This window comes from Lycium barbarum, chromosome 7 (genome assembly GCF_019175385.1).
Source record: "Lycium barbarum isolate Lr01 chromosome 7, ASM1917538v2, whole genome shotgun sequence".
Lineage (NCBI taxonomy): Eukaryota > Viridiplantae > Streptophyta > Magnoliopsida > Solanales > Solanaceae > Lycium > Lycium barbarum.
This window is the reverse complement of record NC_083343.1, coordinates 40,207,676-40,220,037: the sequence shown is the minus strand read 5'-3', so window position 1 is coordinate 40,220,037 and position 12,362 is coordinate 40,207,676. Positions and strand designations below refer to the sequence as shown.

General features: G+C 41.8%; 1 protein-coding gene across 2 annotated transcripts in view; it reads right to left on the bottom strand.

Moving 5' to 3' along the window:
* Positions 1-1,073: 1,073 nt before the first annotated feature.
* The window catches only part of LOC132603404 (probable plastidic glucose transporter 2), a 94,356-nt gene continuing 83,067 nt past the window's right edge, over positions 1,074-12,362 (bottom strand). Inside the window, exons 15-16 of one of the 2 annotated variants that reach the window (XR_009568221.1) lie at positions 2,336-2,387; positions 1,074-1,326 (exon numbers count right to left, since the gene is read on the bottom strand). The gene's annotated coding sequence lies outside the window, so the exon portion shown is untranslated. The remainder of the gene's footprint in view (positions 1,327-2,335; positions 2,388-12,362) is intronic. The other variant, XM_060316442.1, reaches the window with a different exon arrangement.

Below are 12,362 nucleotides of genomic sequence, written 5' to 3'. Positions count from 1 at the left end.
AACTCTGGTGGCAAAAAGTGGCGGGTGAATGCTGTCACAAACTGATCCCAAGTGGCTGGAGGGGCACCCTCTCCCCTAGACAGCTCCCAAGTCTCGTACCAGTGGGTAGCCACATCTCGAAGCCGATGCGAAGCCAGCTCAACCGACTCGGTCTCTGAAGCCCTGACCAAGTCCAGTGAGCGTCGCATCCCCCGAATAAAGTCATGGGGGTCCTCATCGGGCTTAGACCCGAAGAACTCTGGAGGGCCACATAACAAAAACTCCCGAACTCTCAGGCTGTCCCGCCTGTCATCGCCATCATCATCCCTCCGCCCGCGTCTGCGAGCCTGTCCTGCTACCAGCGTAGTCAGCAACTGTACAGCCTCTCTCAGGGTCCGGTCCTCCGCCCCTGGCTGAGGAGCTGGAGTCTCAGGGGCGGGTACACGGACCTCTGGAGCTGCCGATGGTCCTAATCCAGGCTGTACTGGTGGGGGTGTAGCAGACCCCTCAGAATGTGGCACGTCCTCAGGCAAATCATAAACACGAGCCCGGGTAGCTCGCTGTGCCTGGCTAGTCTCTCCAATCCTCGCCTTCCCCTTCTGGGCCGCCGTTGCCTTCTTCGGAGGCATCACTGCAATCACAAAGGCGAATCAGATCAAAATCATCCTAATAGCACAGCTCTATCGCACGATCTAAGATTCAAAAAAAAAAGTAACATCCTAAATTCCCTGTAGCTTCCCGTTTATAGATGTGGTGCACAACACATCGATAAACAAGACTCTACGAGACACGGCCTGTAGACATTCCGAGGACAAACCGCTCTGATACCACTTTTGTCACGACCCAGCCCCGTGGGCCGCGACTGGCACCCTACCTGGGTACCCAGACCGAATCACACGTTCATTTTCAAATCCAAACTTATTTCATAATCTTTCGAAATCATATCGAACATAATTTATATCAAGTATGTCTTAAGCGGTCGTGCCAAATCAAAATATCATATCAAATACAAACTGAGCGGCGGAATGGACATCGCCGGTCAAAAGTGCAAATATAAGCATAAGCGCCATTTGGGGCCGGCATAACAAACAGACCGCCTTAAGACCAGAAAACGGAATCAGACAAACACACATAAGACCCTCGCCCCACATATATGACTACAGGCCTCTACGAACTCAAAACAAAGACATATGGCGAGACAGGGCCCCGCCGTACCCAAATAGTCAAATATACCAAATATATACAAAGCAAAAAGAGTCTGTACCAAAAGTGGACTCCGGATCAAATAGGAGTACTCCGGAATAGCAAGAAGTGAAGCCTACTGCGGAGGATCACCGGTATCTGCACCTGCGGGCATAAAACGCAGCCCCCGAAGAAAGGGGGTCAGTACGAAATATGTACTGAGTATGTAAAGCACGGAGTACAGAAATATGGATCAAAACCGAAAGCAAATCAAACGTCAAAGTGGAGTACAAATGGGTAGATCAAAATCTATATCGAAATCATATACTTATACATAATGCAATGAATCATGCAAACGCTTAGGAACGTGGTCGCCACTCCGACGCTGGCGCCACACACAGCATAACACCAGAAGGTTTCAAATCTCCGTACATCCCCGAACACAAGCATAATCATAGGTGAGCGTATCGCATCACGAGCCATATCACAACATAACTCCAAACGGAACTCGGCCCTATGGCGAAGCCTCGGGAACCGTAACACAGCATACGGCTGAATTGTCATAAGGCGCACGAATCAAAACCGGCCCGGGAACCGGTGAACAAAGTCATAATAAGGCACGAGCGGAGTCGTGAGCAAACCAATGCAATCCATATTTCAAAATAGCCTTTCAAAACCTAGTAGTCTCATAAGTCATTTCATAGTACAAAATAATCGGATACTTAGCCGATATAAAGTTTCATTTATCAAAACTTTTCCAAAATAATATGTGTAGCTCAGAACGTAGCTTACCATATCGTAATTGTCGAAACATATCCCATAGACGGGAATTCCAACATCGAAAGTGCTATTCCAAACGTCATTCAAAAGGACAGCCCAATAAGACAACTAGGGCGTCTCGGGGTTAGCGGGCCCACCTCGAGTCAAAGTGAGGTGGCGAACATATTTTTACGAACATTTATGTGCCAGGGGTCATACATAATCATTTCTAGGTTACCCGACCACATTTCGATAGGTTTCGGACGAATGGTGGCATTCTAGCCAAAATAGAGCCCTTAGGCTTCAATTGAATTGAATGAATAGTAACTTTTCTGTGGATCGGGTTTCGAGGAACAGAAATGCTCCGGAAGGTCTCCTATTCGACTAACATGAAGGAGTGGGAAGCTTTACATACCTCACAGACGTCGTAAGCTCTCCCGAAAGTCCAGTCCCGTTTCGTCAAAAATCTGCAAATGGTCAAAGTTACCAATTGAGATTCTTAGGCTTAAAAATGCCTTTAACTCCAATTTTGCCTACCGAAATTTCGACAGCATTTCCCCTATAAATCTAACATCCCCGAGGCTTAGCTCGGCTCAAAATACATCAATCACAACAGCCCACACGTCAACAAACAACACAAACAACAATCAAACCATTCTAGCTTCAAAATTTTACTTTGTTATCTAAGTTGGCAACTTTCATTCAAACTTTCAAAACTCCAATTCTACATCTACATAATTGCATTCATTTCCACATTCAAACTTATACAATCACATCCTAACTACAATTCAAGCCATACACGAAATTGCACCAAAAATCCATTATTTTCCATAATCCTTCAAAACATCAAAATTCACGACGAACATTCTAACTAACGTCGTTTCATTCCGAATTCATTAGCATCATTATAGATTCATATCTAAAGTCTCTAGCACCTTAAATATACAATGATATACATAATGATACCGAAGGTATACACTTTCCGATAATATCCAAAATCACTTTTCAACGCCAATTCCATTCATCAATTAATCATTTACGACATAAGGGTCACAACAACACATTATACCAACTTAACCAAGATCAATTCACATCAATTTTCCTCTCTATGGCTCACGGCCAATACACACTATACACACACACCCACGACTTTCTATTTACATCAAAATTACGGGATCTCCATCTACTTCCAATCCTTAACATATTCACATCAATTCTATAACATAAAAGGGGCAAAATTCTTACCTTTCCTTGAAACCCCGACTTGTCGCAAATGTCGTTCTTGCGCCAAACTAATTATACCCCGTTGAAGCGGGCCTTGAGTACTTCCCAATTATGTAAAAATTCAGATTTTTGGATCAACAACAAGCTTGAAATAATTTTTTCTCTCCTCCTTTCTAGCTCACGGCCGAGAGCCCCTTTTTGTGTGTTCTTGATTTTTTTGTTCTAATTTTCTAGATAATGGTTAGGCATACATAGTATATATCCTTTTAGAGGGGTCATGTGCATAACACATGACCCTTTTAATGTGGCTTGGGCCATTAGACATGGCCGGCCCCCTTCAATATTTGGGCTTCAACTTTGGGTCATCAATTTCCTTGGCCCAATTAGCTAAAGTCCCGTTTTGTAATTCCCGAAGCTAATTTCTGAAATTCCAAATTTATCCTCGGCCTTTCCCGAGGTCTTAACATTAATAATTCCATAACCAACATAATCATATTCACTAAAATCAAATTATGTCCTTATAACACACAAGTCGTAATTATTTCTCGATTTCCAATTATACGAAAACGCGGGACATAACAATGCTTCACATACTCAGTACATTCTTCGTACTGACGTCCTTTTGTCTGTGGACGCTGCGTCATGCCCACAGTTGCACAGGGAGACAGGCTCGATCCATAGCTGCTTACTCAGAGATTACATAGCAGAGCTCCATTTCATTCGGAGCCATAGCTTTTGGGTACTTATTCTTTTGTGTATATAATTATGGGCATAGCGGGGTCCTGTCCCACTCATGTGATATGTTATACTCTTCCTAGAGGCTCGTAGTCACGTGTATATGGTTGGACATGTCCGGCCTTGTCGACCTATATTTTGTATATCATTTTGATAGCCTTGTCGGCTCATGTACGATGATGTGGCATAGAAGCCAATCATTTTATAAAGGCATTGTTGTCCAATGGGACTAGCATAATGAATGAGTAGAATTATGCGTTTAATTATGTGGCTCACCTAGATGTAAGCATAAGTGTAAGATAAGGGGTGTCGTGTGGGCTAGCACCGGGTGCTCGTCGCGGCCCTCTAGATGGGTCGTGACTGCGAGCGAGTTCCAAAGACTCTACTCTTAGATGGTACAGGATTCATTGTATCCTTGATTTCCTATGTTTTATATCTATGGTTTCTAGAGAACCCTTGATATCTAGAGTAATCCGGAGTATACCTTTCATGAGTCTTTCATGCATTATATATATATATATATATATATATATATATATATATATATATATATATATATATATATATATATATACAATTATTTTCTTACACTGTGCCTACATGGCCGGGCAGTATAACACCGCGCCTATATGGCCGGGCAAACACACCACTAGTGGGCAGCTTATGATATCATCCCGGATGCGAGATATGATGATAACGCCGTACCTATATGGTCGGGCAGTTTACTTTATATATAGATGCATATAATTTTTAAAGAGAGCATGCATGTCATAAACCGCAGAGGCACTTTCAGTTATACAGAAGCATTCAGATAGTCAGTTGGCTTATTGTTATATCCCGTAATTTTGCACCTTCGGAAAATTCGAAATAATTTTGACTTGTAAGAAATAAGGCCATATTTGATTTTTATTCAATATATGTGTTGTTCATGAAGTGTTGATGTGGAAATATGGAGGAAGGCCAAGGGCAAAATTGGGAATTTCGGAAATTAGTTTCGGGAATTACAAAATAGGACCCATAACTAATTGGGCTAGAAAAAAATCAAAAAAAAAAAAAGAAACAAAAGGCCCAAAAATATAGTAGTGGCCGGCCATGGGCAACAAATGGCCCAAGCCCATAACTAATTAATTCATGTAGCAAATAATAAAAAGGGCCACCAAGTCTTCTTTTTCAAGAAGTGTCAAGAAAGTTCAAGAAACAAAAGAAAGAGAGAGAGCAAGAACAAGAGAGGGGTTCGGCCAACCCAAGGAAAAAAAAATTAGCCATCAACCTTGATCCAAAAATCCTAATTTTCTAGTATCCCTACTAAGCTCAAGACCCTCTTCAACGGGATATAAATTTTGAGGCAAGAAAGTACTTTTTTTAGCAAGTGGGAAAATGGGAAAAAGGTAAGAACTCTATCCTTTTCTTGTTATGGAAGATTTATATATGATATAGTGAGTAGAATTGAATGAGAATCATGGAGTTGTTGTGTGTTGAGTGAGCCGTGTGGGTGTGTGTAAGTATATGTGGCCGTGTGATGTTGTTATGGTGAGGAGAAGATGGATTAATTTTATTTATCTTGTTAATTGTGTTGTTGTGACCTTGTGATGTAAATGGAAGAATAATTGTTCAAGATTGACATGAAAATTAGTTGTAAGTTGTTGTAGGAAAATTGTGTGATTTTATTATAGTCTTATGTAATTATGGGAATGGAATTGCTAAAGTATGAATGGTTATTGTTGTTGATGAAATTGGAGGATAAAAATGTGTTGTGAATGTTCGTGTCGAAGATTGGAGGTTTCGGGTGAAGTATGGTTTTTGGTGGGATTGTTGAATACTTTGTAGAATTGTATGAAATGCTTTTGAATTGTATTTGAATGATCTTGAATTAGTAGTGAATATGTAAGTGTCGATATTGGCTTCAAAGGACGTAGTTGAATCGAATATGATACGCTATGTAGAGAAGAAAGTTATTAATGTTAGAATGCGTTTAAATTGATTCTTGATGACTATTAGTATGGTTGTTGGTATCGTTGGTGTGGTTGTTGATGAATTTGGCCGAGTTAAATTCTCGGGGTTGTTGAATTTACAGGGGAGATGCTGCCGAAATTTCTGTAGACAAGTACTAGTTAGAATTTGGATTTCTAAGTACTTGTAGCTAATGTTTGGTAATTAATAACGCTATTGTAGATCTTGGAGAACCCGAGACTTGAGTCGGGATTTGTCTAGCGAGTGACCGGGATTTGTTAGCGAGCGATTGAGGTATGTAAAGCCTACCTTTCTTTCTTTTGGCATGACCTTTTTGGAATGAACAAATAACGTATAAGTATGCTCCTAAAGAAAATCCTATTCTTAGAGCCATTAGGATGGCTAACATCTTTGACCTCCATAAGCTATTCCATACGACTGGATACATATTTTATGATGTTCAAAGATTCTATTTGTTATGTTCCGAATGTTGTTCGAAAGAAAAACGAGAAGACTAAAGCCTTTGATGAATATTTCGATATGAAAATATGGTCTTAAAGTCCCCATTTTATTTGATCCATAATGTTATCCGCACGTTTCCTAGTATGAATATGTGATCCATAATGATGTCCGAAAAATATTTGATATGGCTAAAGTTTTGGATACATATATTTTGATACGTACATATGATCTTAAAGGCTCCATTTGATTTGCTCCATAGTAATGGTTGAAAGTTCTCCTAATATGAATGTCACTTGAATTTCCGAAAAGAGCTTCTGAAATGCTTTTAGAAAGTTATGTACTTCAAAAGTTTGTAACTTTCGTATACTAACTCCGATTGACCCGAAACTGATTTCTGAGCCTTCGGATGCCGAAAATATATTTGTTCATCGAGTTTCGAAATTTATTTATTTATATGCATATAGTTTCCGCACTACTCTGCTCGTGCCTACTACTATGATATCGTTCGCCGGATCCCGGGCCGGTTTTGTGATCGTGCGCACTATGTATATTCGGTAGTATGATGTGTTGCGGTTCCCGAGACCTCGCCATAGGGCCGGGTACCACTTATATATATACGGCATTATGATGTGATATGGCAAGATTAGTTGATTTTATGTTGTATTCTAGTTGTGGTTATTATGAAAATTTTAATGGAAATGAAAGTTGAATGAAAACGGGATGAAGTTGAAAAATTGCATGTTGGCCGTGGCCTATAGGTGGATGAAATGGTGATGGATTTATTTTGTTTCACATGTTAGTTGTGTTGTTGTGATCATTACAATGTAAATGAAGCATAGATGGGGTAAGTTGGCATGAAAACGGAATGTAGAGAATTATGTCATATTAATATGATTTTATGATATTAAGATAATGAAGTTGTTAAGGGGTAGATTGTTGTTGCTGGAGATGAATTAGTAAGTAGAAAATGTGCTGGAATGGTTTTGTTGCATATATAAGGATTTTGGATTGAATATGAAAATTGATGGAATTGTTGAATGTTGGATATATAACTTGGAATGCTCTTAGTTTATGTTGGAAGGATCTTAAATTAGTATGTGGATATGAAAATATTGACAATGGTTTATAAATGCAAAGTTAGTTTGGAAGTTGTTGCTTTATGTAGAAAAAGGACTATTTGTGTTAGAAAGCGATTTTAGTCGATAATTGATGTTGTTGGCATGGTTGTTGTTGACATTTGAGCCAAGTTAAATTCTCGGGGTGTCATATTTATAGGGGAGATGCTGCCGAAATTTCGGTAGAAAAGTACTAAACCAAAGTTGGAATTTTGAACCTCATGAATAGTAATTGGCAAATGTGACCATTTGTAGGTTTTGGACGAAACGGCATTGGAGTTTCGACGTGCTTAAAAAGCAAGAAAGGTATGTAAGGCTTCCCCTTTCCTTCTTTGGCATGTCTTAGACGTAGTAGGCCTGAATACGTGTCTCGGGGGCCACTCTAATTCTAGAAATTCGAGTTTGAATTTGACTACTATTCATTCAGTAGAATTGAATTAAATGCCTATGAATAGTTGAAAGAATCGTCTAAATACCTAGAACTTGCATGAATAGGGTCCGACCATCCTAAAACTCTCGTAAGTGATGTCATGAAATGTAATATACGTACATTGCATACGCCGCCTCATTTGACCTGAGGTGGGCCCATTGGTCTCAGATTTTCCTTTACTGTTCTGTTCGCCAAACGATAAGTGTTGTAACCATACTACTGAGAATACTTCCATGATGTTAATGACAATGATATTAAGAAAGAGAGTATGTATATGACAAGTATGATAAGGATGATTCCATGACTAAGAGTTTCAAGTTAAGAATTTAACATGAGTATGAAAGTGTCAAGCTAGTTTTGATTCTTAATCCTATTTCTTGGATATGACACTAATTTCTAAAAGACTTCAAAGTGTATGAATTATCGTCTTATGAAGTTTATGACTTCATTCTACGTTCTTCCTTAACGCTATTCTTTGTTGACAGTCTCGCCTTATAATGCTAGTTCCTTCAAGGTAAGACATAACGATTATGACGGTTCCATAATAATGAATCGGAGGTTACCGACCTTACGTCACTCCGATGGAGTTGCAGTTTTCACTTGGGCTCTCATGCATGCTTCATATATATGTATGATTTATTTTATGACACCACGACGTCCAACGGGCGGCCGGGCAGACACACCACTGGAGTGGGCAGATTATACCCCGGACGCGGGAGGCCTGGATGGCATGCATGGCATCCGCCCCAAGGGGCACTCAGATGACAGATTACTCATTTATTTCATGGTCTACTCAGAGAGTGTTACACCGTACCTATATGGTCGGGCAGTAATCCACCGTACCTATATGGTCGGGCAGTAGTCCACCGCACCTTCATGGTCGGGCAGTTACACACCGTACCCACACGGTCGGGCAGTTTACTTGCAGTATCTATACATTACCCCAGAAGGTAAAGTTAACTTGCATAACATCTATCATGGTAGACAAACAGCGATACAGGTTATACCCCTCTCCCATGTTGTGTTTTATGTTTTCTATTATGATCTCATGATATTACTCATGCCTTACATACTCGGTACACGTTTCGTACTGGCGTCCCTTCTTGCGGACGCTGCGTTTCATGCCGCGCAGGTTAGCAGGTTGACGGACTTGACTCCTAGGAGCACTCCAGCGGTACAGTGAAGTGCTCCAGTTTAGTGGTATTACTTTCGTGCACATACTTGGGCTTGGCGGAACCCGGCCCATCTTCTTATCATATGTATTATGTTAGAGGCTCGTAGACAGCTATGTACAGTCAGATGTTTTATGAACTTGTTTGCTCCCATTCCCGTATATCAAGTTAGTAATGTATATTAATATATGTTTATAATAATGCTGTAATTAGTAATGTTAACTAGAGGAATGACAATAATCAGTATCACGGCCCACTTAGCATAAGAATATGATACGAGATAAGGGGTGCTCGGTATAAGTATCGGGTACTCGTCGCGGCCCCTAGTCGGGTCGTGACAGAAGTGGTATCAGAGCAGGCGGTCCTAGGGGTTTGTCTACGAGTTGTGTCCAGTAGAGTCCTGTTTATGGGTGTGTAGCGCGCCACACTTATAGACAGGAGGCTGCAGGGCATTTAGGAAATATGACCTTCTTTGTACTCTAGATCGTGCGATAGAGCTATGTTACCAGGTTCCCAAGTTCTTTTCCTAATCATGTGTTATGGTTTCAGTAATGCCGGTGAAGAGGAAAGCTACAGCGGCCCAGAAGGGCAAGACGGTGGCCGGGAAAAGAACTGAACGGGAGCCACCAGCGGAAGTAGAAGAAGGCGAGTCTCATAACGAGGCTCCTCCTCAGACTTTTCATGCTCCCCCCGTGTCAGCAGAGCAGGGACGAGTCTCAGCTCCAGCCCCAGCACCTCCAGTTCCATCGCCAGCAGCTCCGGGCCAGCAGATGGCAGAGGTTATCCAGTTGCTGACCCAGCTAGTTGCCGCACAGGTTCAGCGGCAAGATGAGGGCCAGGGAGACCGGGCGGTGAGTGCCAGGGCTCGTGATTTTATCACTCTGAAACCTCCGGAGTTTTATGGGTCAAAACCAGAGGAAGACCCCCAAAATTTCATAGATGAGATGCTGAGGACACTGAGGATCATACATGCTTCGGACACAGAGTCAGTGGAATTGGCGTCATACAGGTTACGAGATGTAGCAGTCTTGTGGTACAACAGTTGGGTATCTTCGAGGGGAGCAAATGCCCCTCCCCCGGTTTGGCAGGAGTTCACGGAAGCATTTTTACGACATTTCCTACCGCCGGAGGTTCGACGAGCTCGAGCTGATATGTTCCTGAATCTTAAACAGGGAAATATGAGCGTCAGGGAATATAGCCTCCGTTTTAACTCATTGGCCAGGTACGCCCCAGCCATGATAGCTGATATGGGAGATCACGTACACCGGTTTGTGAGCGGATTGGGGCCACACTTAATTAAGGAGTGTTTGACAGCTTCACTTCAGGATGGGATGACCATTGCCCGTATCCAGGCCCACGCCCAAAACCTGGAAGAGCGACATCAGTTGCAGAAAAGGGAGCATTATTCGAATAGGAGCTCCAGAAAAAGGTCCAGATCTTTCGGAGCTAGAAGTGAGTATAGAGGGGGACAGGCACAGGAGCAATCCAGTATTTCGAGCCCCCAGTACAACAGCAGATCTGGTCAGACGAGGCCGCCCCCACCACAGTGCAACCAGTGTGGTAGGATGCATTCGGGACAGTGTCGTCTGGGTTCGAATGCTTGTTATGCTTGCGGGCAGATGGGACATATGATGCGTGACTGCCCCTTGATGCGAGGTAGAGGTGAGAGTCAGCCTATGGGATCGGTAGCCGGCTCATCCCCGTCCATGCGCCCTCCTGGACAGACTTCCCACCCTCCAGCGGGCCGCGGTCGAGGCAGAGGAGGAGCATCCAGTTCAGCCGGTCCTCCCCACCGCATATATGTATTGACAGGGCGGCAGGATCCTGAACCTTCCGCAGATGCAGCCACAGGTACATTTTCGGCATTTTCTATGATATGCATGTGTTAATTGACCTAGATTCTACTTTATCCTGTACCGCCCCTTATGTTACTGAGCGTATTGGGGGAAATTGAGAATTCAAAATGAAAAGTAGTTGTATACATAGTGAAAGAGGTGAATGGTAGTGATCGCGAAGGCTAAAATAGTAATTAAGAAAGAAAGATGCGTTATGGGAGCGTTCCAAAAATTGTTAAGACATCAACTCGCCCCAGATTACGTGATAAAGATAGTCCGAGGGAGGGGAGGCAAAAATATTAGCATTAAGACATTAAAATTCATTAAAGTTTCGAGGTTAAGCGTGCTGGGGCCAGAGCAATTCTGGGATGGGTGACCCCCTGGGAAGTATACTGAAAATTTTCGCAAATGTAGACCCAAGAGGCAAACAAGAAGTTGGAGTAACCTAAGGGAAAATTGGAGTATATAGAGTGGTTGGAGACCATAAAAGGCCACGTAGCACGTGACAGGCCAGATTAGAGAAGAGACAAAAAGTACGTCCCGGCTCTAGAATTTGGATAGGCTTGAATAGCGTCTGGAAGTATTTTGTGGGTTAGTTGATACTAGTTATATGTGTATATGTATATGAACATGTATGATATCTCATATGTGAGGGTATCGACGGAAAATGAAAGGAAAACTTATGATAAGAAATTTTACCATGTTGTGCACGGAGTTGAGAAGAGAAACCGTTGGTGTATAAGGAGCCCTTAAAGGGGGGGAGACCATACTATGTTAGACCAAAAAGGGATTACCATATTCTTAAGTACCAGAAGGGAAACCTATGACATGAACAAAGGATTTGTGTAAAGGCCAAGGAGAATAAGGTAAAGGATAAGAAATGGGTACAAAGGAAAGAGCGACCACAAACGGGACCCCCGAAGTGTTACAAGACCTCATAAGATCAGTTGAACATTCGAGGACGAATGTTCTAAAGGGGGGGAGAATGTTATATCCCGTATTTCATACATTCAGACAATCCGAGAGGGTCGTGGTAAGTTAAGGACAAGGTCATTTTCGAAAGTGATTTTAATGTACACGTTGCTATGAATATTATTGATGACCATTATTAGGATGGAAATATTGAGAAAAGGCCAAGGGTAAAAAGAGAAATTTGCATAATGGCCAATGGAAATAATGTGGAAGACAAAGGGCGAAATGGTAATTTCCCAAAATGCTAGAAAAAAAAAGGGGAAAAGAAAAAGAATGAAAAAGATGACAAATAAGTCATCTTTGTTTTAATTTGAGAAATTTCTAGAGAGGGGGCATGTGCCCCTCACATGCTTGTGGGAAAATATATATAGAGAAGTGGTGGAAAACAATGAGACAAAGTCATCATTTTACAACTCTAGAAAATTCAAGAGAACAAAAAAAAAGAAGAAGAGAGCAACAAGAAGCCTAGGTTCGGCCAAGAGAGGAGAAAAAGAAGACCAAGGAATCTTGTTCCAAAAATTTGGTTCTTCATGTGTTTCTACTAATT